This window comes from Solanum tuberosum, unplaced genomic scaffold, assembly GCF_000226075.1.
Source record: "Solanum tuberosum cultivar DM 1-3 516 R44 unplaced genomic scaffold, SolTub_3.0 scf00299, whole genome shotgun sequence".
Taxonomy (NCBI): domain Eukaryota; kingdom Viridiplantae; phylum Streptophyta; class Magnoliopsida; order Solanales; family Solanaceae; genus Solanum; species Solanum tuberosum.
The window spans coordinates 493,553-502,606 of record NW_006239224.1 but is presented as its reverse complement, the minus strand read 5'-3'; the positions used below and the strand labels follow the sequence as shown (position 1 = coordinate 502,606).

Genomic DNA, 9,054 nt, shown 5'->3' with positions numbered 1-9,054 from the left:
GATCAAAATGTTGTTGACACCCGGAATAGTAAGCTCCATATCCAGTATTACAGTAGTCATAAGGATTGCTAGCTTGATAGGTTGCATTTCCACTATAATTTTGCCATGGATTTGCAGCCCCAAACTCTGGTGAAGCTCGTGGGTCACTGTATGGTGAACGAAATCTATGAATGTCCATTGCAAAACAGGTCAGAGGTTCGATGCTCTGATACCAAATGATGCAAGAATGGAAGTCGAGAAGGAAACAAACTACAAACTAAGTTAAAGTAAGAACTAGGCTAAGTTAAGCTAAAGATAATTTCATTCATCTCCCCAAATGAGTACATACAAGGTATTTATACAATGCAAACTAAACCCTAGACAAATAGAAATGACAATACTACCCTAATAAACTAACTTAGGATCTTAAAGAAATAGGAATAGAAAATTGGGACTAAAATGTAAAGGATGGAAACTATGTAAATATGCCACTTTTGAACTCCCTTGGTTCAACTTGCAACAAAAAAATATGTTCTTCCACTTGAAGATGATCATTCATTGATATCTCTCTTTATAGTTGTTTGTTATGGGCATGTTTTCAGTATATCTCTATCTGCAAATATTGTTGTCGGCAACTGAAGTGTTGTATCTTCTTGAAAAAGGAAGGTATATAAGCTAGACGAATCAGATCCTTCACTCCTTACGAGCTCGATAACTGAAGACCTCGAAGGTACAAAGTGATGTTTGACATGTTGTTTGCTTGAGACTGAAGTTAAATTGCTTAGATACGTGTTAACATGTATCTCTTAGGTAAGCTGGTGGGATTTTTTAGTTAGATCTCGAATTCAATTATAAAGATATTTATCGTTTATCATAGTAATTGACTTCATTAATCAGAAATTTTGCTTAAAGTCACCATTTCAATTTATTTGTGTAACTCTTCCTTGAACTGAAAATCAAATTATATAGAAGCATTACAAAAAAAGGATGGTTTAGTTCAAGTTACGATCAAGAAGAATAAAAGGTAATTTTTAAGTTGCATTCAGTTTTAAAAGGAAAAACACAATCATTTACATATCACCAGAACATAATCAACTTTAAAGTCATAAAAAAAGAACTAAATCTAAACTCATGTCTGTAATGTCATTGGTTTTCTGTAACATCTTATTTAAGGGACAATTTTCTTTTGAGCTCGTGGATCACTTCTTACTCTCTTGTTATTTTGAGAAAGCGCTTCTTGTAATTTTGACACTGGGACATACTGCTTTCCCATTTTCTCGATGATGAGTGGTCTTATACCTTCTCTGGAATGCTCACCAATTTCGTCTGATATGAATGAAGAACTCCTCAATTGTTCTTGAGGAACCCTTGTCTGATTAAGTTGATCGATCTACAATATACAAAAAATGAATAAATAAGCCAGCTAGTAAGATCAAATACATACAACATAAGTAGACAACAAGAAAGATAATTACAGTTTGTTCTGTCACAAATAAGGAACTGAATTGCCTTGATGCCACATTCTCAATAATAGTGCTTGAAACCTATAATAGAATCACATTTTAGTACTATTACTGTTGATGAGTAGAACCAATTTATGCGATTACTTACTTCTGTTGCATTACTAGGAGTAGAAGAGCCTTCCTTTTCGACTTGCTGATGAATTTGTTGATGTAAAGCTTCAGATTGGTTTCTTCCCATAAGAACTGGGCTATTTTCTACTATTATGTCCTATGTTTCCACATGATCCGCACTTCTTCTTTTTTGCCTTTTCTTGATGCTTTTAACAAGGTAAGCTTTCTAGAATCTGATTCATTTTGCGTTGTCTCATCAATTCCTCTCTTCCTCAGTTTTTTGGGTCTACCTGGTTGTGCCTTATACATGGGGGGCAATGGTGGTTTTGTCCCTGTCTAGGCCATTGATCAAAGCTGACAATTAGCAATATGGATGGGTTATAACTCTTCATGTACTGCTCAACTATATAGCATTCATGAACATACATTTCAGGCTCATCTTTTTTAACCCATATAACTGCAATAGCATGACTACAAGGTATTCCTGTTAATTTCCATCTCGTACAAGAACACATTTTCTCCTTAAGATCAACAAAGAATAGTCTATGATGAATGTCCTCAATTTGATAGTGAAATTGATCATATTTAGTGGCAATACATTCAACAACTTTAACCTTATTTTTCTGTAGCTTCAATATGATCTTTGGACAAATTCTCAGACAATACTTCATCATTTTATCTCCGTTCTTTTGAATACTAGACATCATGTAGATCCTAATTGATTCAATCATTGTCCAAATATGCTTGTCTCTTACATAGTACACTATTGAATGACTCACACAGATTATTTAATAACACATCACACTTTCGAAAAGAAGAGAAAAAAGCCCTTGACCAGTGAATAGGGGGCTTATTAGTGAACCATTCAAGGGATTTTGAATCTAATTTTCTCATTTCTTCCATATGGTTAAAGAATTCAGCTTCTGTAGTTGCCCTGGCAGTTTTCCATAGGACATCTTTCAACGCTTGTCCTCCAACACCTTCGGTCTTGAAATTGTTGTGCAGATGTCTAACACAAAATTCGTGTGCAACATGTGGCATTGTATCATCAAATGCTGGAATTAAACATTTTTGCTTATCAGAAATGAAAGTCCAAGCAAAAGGATTTCGTGAAATGCCTTGATCCTTGTCAAGAAGTGTAAGAAACCAACTCCATGATTTCTTTAGTTCACCTTCCACTATTGTGAATGCAATAGGATAATGTTGTCGTTTCCATCAATGCCTACTGCTGTCAATAGTTGGCCCCCCTGTTGGTTCCCTTTCAAATGGCATCCATCTATTCCTATTATGGGTCGACAGCCAGCTAAAAACCCCTGTTTACAAGCTACAAAACACACATAGAGTCTTAAAAATCTCTTTCTACCATTGACCATTATTTTTGAATTTTTGTCCAACTTTAAAATACATGTAGTCCCTGAATTACTCCTCCTTAGCTCAGCACAATAATCCCACAACATCTCAAATTGCTCTTCTTTAGTCCTTGTAATTAGATCTAATGCCTTCCTCTTTGCCATATAAGCTTGATTTCGTGAAATGGTACAATTATGAGACCTCATCACATGAGCTTGAAATTCTTTCACACCCCAATTTGGATTAATTTTAAACTCTTCCACATACTTCTTAGCTAAAAATCCAGAGTCAATAGTCTTGTTATCTCTTTGATTACCACAGGAATGGTCAGGACCTATTATCTTGATCATGAAAGACTCATCTTGATTAGCCTTTGATGCGAATATGAATCATTTGCAACTTGACACCTTACAAGTTGCCCTAGACCTTGTACTTTCACTCTTTTTAAATCTAATATCCTTTTTTTGGATAACAGCATGCACTTCAACTGCCCATTTGGATTCTTTGCTATTACTGAAAATCATATGAAGTGCAAACTTAAATTTTGGATCCTCCAAATCCCTAGTTGGATTGAAAACAATGGATCTTTTACGATTTTCATCGTCAGAATCTCCATGTAAACTCATCAATTCCTCATCTGATGAAGCGAAGTCATCTCTTGAGTGTCACTGGGAAACATAGCCAACATATTTGAGGTAACTCCATGCTCAACATTCTTTCCTTTGGGTTGATTATCTCTACTTTTTCCACTAACACCAACCCACTCTACGGTAGAGTTGATGGATTTATCAAAATTCATGTCAGCTTTTTCTAAGGAATAATCAGAATCATGAAATTACTCACATTCTTCAGTTGTCGAATCACTCTCATCGTTTTTCTCGATTACATCCACATCTTCATCATGTAGTAATGGGCTACCCTCGTAATCAACCACATCATAGTTCCATTGATCCTCATTTGTGTGCTCGACAAATATCTCCACCTCTTTATTCTCAGTAATTTCATAAAAAATGTTATATATATTTAAATCAGTTGATAAAAGTCTTATACCTGTCTCAATGCTTCCAATCTAGAACTTCATTGGCAATAAGTGTTGCATCAGTGATTTGCCTTCCCTGAACAAAAGCATTCTGAAAACCAGAGACTAGATTCCCAATCACCTTCTTTAGCCTTTCTGAGAGCACTTTGGCCAAAATTTTGTACACACTACCAATAAGACTGATAGGCCTAAAATCCTTAAGTTCTATCGCACCTTTCTTTTTAGGGACAAGTGCAATAAAAGAGGCATTAAAAGATTTCACCATGTGGCAATTGTTGTGAAAGTGATTGAGCGCACCCAAAATATCTTGCTTGATAATTCCCCAGCACTTCTGATAAAACCCCATAGAGAAGCCATCTGGCCCTGGACTTTTGTCTGGGGCACATGAGTTGATTGCATTCAATATTTCTTCTTCTTCAAAGGCCTGCTCCGAAGCATTCTTCTCTTCAGAACTCAAACTGCCCAGGCCCTCAAAAGAAGCAGTAGGCCTCCATGATTCGTTTTCAGAGTATAACTCTTGGTAGAAGTCAAGAATTACCTCTTTCACCTGCTCTTTTCCTTCAATGAGGTCATCTTCTACCTGCAATCTGTCAATGTGGTTGTATCTCCTATGGGAGTTGGCTATTCTTTGAAAGTATTTTGTATTCCTATCCCCCTCTTTTAACCATAGACACCACGATTTTTGTATCCAAGAGGTTTCCTCTGCCTTTGCTAATTGTTGAATCTCTAGTTGTAATTGCAATATTTTGTTCTTTTCAACTTGAGACCGGACCCTTCCTTCAGTTGCTTGTTCAGTCAGCAGAAGATCATCCATGGCTTTACTGATTCTGGAATTTATCTCTGTTCTTTTGAAGTCTGGACATCATGTAGATCCTAATTCATTCAATCATTGTACAAATATGCTTGTCTCTTACATGTAGAAGTACACTATTGAATGACTCACACAGATTATTTAATAACACATCACACTTTGGAAATGAAGAGAAAAAAGCCCTTGACCAGTGAATAGGGGGCATATTAGTGAACCATTCAGGGGCTTTTGAATCTAATTTTCCCATTTGCTTAAAGAATTTAGCTTCTGTAGTAGCCCTGACAGTTTTCCATAGGACATCTTTCAACGCTTGTCCTCTAAAACCTTCGGTCTTGAAATTGTTATGCAGATGTCTAACACAAAATCTGTGTTTAACATGTGGCATTGTATCATCAAATGCCGGAATTAAACCTTTTTGCTTATCAGAAATGAAAGTCCAAGCAAAAGGATTTCGTGAAATGCCTTGATCCTCGTCAAGAAGTGTAAGAAACCAACTCCATGTTTTCTTTAGTTCACCTTCCATTATTGCGAATGCAATAGGATACATGTTGTCGTTTCCATCAATGCCTACTGCTGTCAATAGTCCCCCCACCCCCCTCCCCTTTGGTTCCCTTTCAAATGGCATCCATCTATTCCTATTATGGGTCGATAGCCGGCTAAAAACCCCTGTTTACAAGCTACAAAATACACATAGAGTCTTAAAAATCTCTTTCTACCATTGACCATTGTTTTTGAATTTTCGTCCAACTTTAAAATACATGTAGTCCCTGGATTACTCCTCCTCAGCTCAGCACAATAATTCCACAACATCTCAAATTGCTCTTCTTTAGTCACTGTAATTAGATCTAATGCCTTCCTTTTTGCCATATAAGCTTGATTTCGTGAAATGGTACAATTATGAGACCTCATCCCATGAGCTTGAAATTCTTTCACCAATTTGGATTAATTCTAAACTCTTCCACATACTTCTTAGCTAAAAATCCAGAGTCAATAGTCTTGTTATCTCTTTGATTGCCACAGGAATGGTCAGGACCTATTATCTTGATCATGAAAGACTCATCTTGATTAGCCTTTGATGTGAATATGAATCATTTGCAGCTTGACACCTTACAAGTTGCCCTAGACCTTGTACTTTCATTCTTTTTAAATCTGATATCCTTTTTTTGGACAACAACATGCACCTCAATTACCCATTTGAATTCTTTGCTATTACTGAAAATCATATGAAGTGCAAACTTAAATTTTGGATCCTCCGAATCCCTAGTTGGATTGAAAACAATGGATCTTTTACGATTTTCATCGTCAGAATCTCCATGTAAACTTATCAATTCCTCATCTTATGTAGCGAAGTCATCTTCTTGAGTGTCACTGGGAAACATAGCCAACTTATTTGAGGTAACTCCATGCTCAACATTCTTTCCTTTGGCTTGATTATCTCTACTTTTTCTAGTAACACCACCAACCTACTCTACGGTAGAGTTGATGGATTTATCAAAATGCATGCCAACTTCTTCTAAGGAATAATCAGAATCATGAAATGACTCACATTCTTCAGTTGTCGAATTACTCTCATCGTTTTTCTCGATTACATCCACATCTACCATGCCTTCTTCATCATGTAGGACTGGGCCACCCTTGTAATCAACCACATCATAGTTCCATTGATCCTCATTAGTGTGCTTGACAAATATCTCCACCTCTTTATTCTCAGGAATTTCATAAAAAAATGTTATATATATCTAAATCAGTTGATAAAAGTCTTATACCTGTCTCAAAATAAGGTCCAAACTTAAACCAAAATTTCACCTTTCTATCATTGACTTTCAACTTTTTCATACACTGCCTCATCTGAATGATAGAACTTTCTTCTCCCTTGCAATAGTCATAATAAGCTATTTGTCCACTAACATAGTCCATCTATGGTTCAAACACCCATCGACCCTTATAGTGTAGTTTAATGGTGTACATATCTAGATCTCCACCTTCATCTGCCATGAGAGAAACAAAAGTAGAAGGTATTAGGATTGTTATAATAAATAGAACCAACAAAAAATATGAATTATCATACAAATCCAAATTAGTTTTAAATTTGAATTATGTTGGTTTCAGTTCTCGAAGAATTGAGTTCTATGTATGAGATTTTAGGACTATCCAGTTTAATTATCTGCACATTCCTGAATCTTCACTTTTACCTATTGTTAAAAAAATGCTGATGTCATTTTAACAAGTAGACCCAACATGAGAACATATCTATTTTGTAATTAAAATATTTACCCAGTCTCCATAATACTTAATTACATGCATTGGTTTTTAATATAACTTTAATATTTTCTAAATATCAATACAATTCCATAATATACACACACGGATACACATTAATTTAAATGATGCACCAAATTATATAGTTAGTATTGATGTCTTAATTCTTATATAATCAAAGATTTTGATTTTTTTTCATAGTGCGGTATTAAAAATCTAGTCTAATTAAATTCAACAGAGTACTCACATATCGGCGTGAATTGTAGCCCACTCTTGTAACGCAGTTTCATAGTCGAAAAGATTGATATTTTCCTCTTCAACAGGTATAATGAATTGCTTATGTGACCTAGAAGGAGTTGACAAGTAAAGAAAAACTATCCTAGAAGAAGTTGACAAGTAAAGAAAAACTATCCTAGAAGAAGTTGACAAGTAAAGAAAAACTATCCTAGAAGAAGTTGACAAGTAAAGAAAAACTATCCTAGAAGAAGTTGACAAGTAAAGAAAAACTATCCTAGAAGAAGTTGACAAGTAAAGAAAAACTATCCTAGAAGAAGTTGACAAGTAAAGAAAAACTATCCTAGAAGAAGTTGACAAGTAAAGAAAAACTATCCTAGAAGAAGTTGACAAGTAAAGAAAAACTATCCTAGAAGAAGTTGACAAGTAAAGAAAAACTATCCTAGAAGAAGTTGACAAGTAAAGAAAAACTATCCTAGAAGAAGTTGACAAGTAAAGAAAAACTATCCTAGAAGAAGTTGACAAGTAAAGAAAAACTATCCTAGAAGAAGTTGACAAGTAAAGAAAAACTATCCTAGAAGAAGTTGACAAGTAAAGAAAAACTATCCTAGAAGAAGTTGACAAGTAAAGAAAAACTATCCTAGAAGAAGTTGACAAGTAAAGAAAAACTATCCTAGAAGAAGTTGACAAGTAAAGAAAAACTATCCTAGAAGAAGTTGACAAAGAGAAATTATCCATCCACCAACAAACACAAAAGTTACTCATCCATGAAATAGACGATTAATTTGCATATCAATGAGAGAAGCAGGGCTGGGATATTGTTATAAGTGGGGGAGGATTCTATGGAAGATTGTAAATATGTTCGTATGTTTCGATTTTTTTAATTTTATAAAAGTGTTCCTTATTGTAATACCGTAATTGCCCTTGACAGTAATGGTAGATCTGTTTATATTTCTAACTGTCGTTAGTAAAGGACTGAAATAATTCTCTCTGCTTAATTAAAGGTTAAATGGGGAAAGTAGAATATCACAGGGACTAAAATCATAATAAGACCATAACACAGGGATGAAAACAATTATTTTCCCATTAATTAGAGTTGCACCTTATAATATGTTGTGAATGCATGAGTTTAACATTTGAAAAGTAAGGCCCATATATTACTTTTGACTGATTTTTTTCCTTTTATAGCACGAAAAATTTGGCCCAAAAAACTACATTTGGGCTCAAATAAGTGATATTCTAGTCTGATCAGTTAGATTTTGATAGTTATTGTTTTAAACTAGAGGTATATATAGTATATATGGTAATGATGTATGTGTAGTTAAGTAGTTTTTCCTATTTTAAAAAGGGACATTTTTCAAAAGAGCAATATTTTAGCTTTTAGTTGGACTCCTTAGCAACACATTATTTATTAAAAATGTCATTATTTTAGTTTGTTAAGGGATTAGTTATGTATTTATTTTATTTTGATTAATTTGAAAGAATACAAATAATTAATAACATAACAGAGAAAATCATGGAACAAAAAAAATCAAAAGAGGTAAAAAAGATTTTAAATACAAATCAGTTACGTTTTGAAAAAGAGCATAAATAGCCATCTTTCCGTCGAGCGTTTTTTTTGCTTTCATCTTAAGAACATAAAAAAAATTAAAATAATTTAGTTTGTCTTTCGAATCATTCATCTGATAACTTTCAAAACTTCTTCAAGTTGAATACGACATTATTTTTGAAACATTAATTTTTCAAAATTGACAACTATAAATTTGTCGCATCCAGTGAACAATCGAAAAAAAGTCAGGTATTTTTTT

At 34.2% G+C, this 9,054-nt stretch overlaps 2 pseudogenes; both read right to left on the bottom strand.

The window, feature by feature from the left end:
* Positions 1-1,801: 1,801 nt before the first annotated feature.
* Positions 1,802-3,941, bottom strand: LOC107063069 (uncharacterized; annotated as a pseudogene).
* Positions 3,942-4,385: 444 nt separating this feature from the next.
* On the bottom strand, positions 4,386-6,143 carry LOC107063070 (uncharacterized; annotated as a pseudogene).
* Between the last annotated feature and the right edge of the window lie 2,911 nt (positions 6,144-9,054).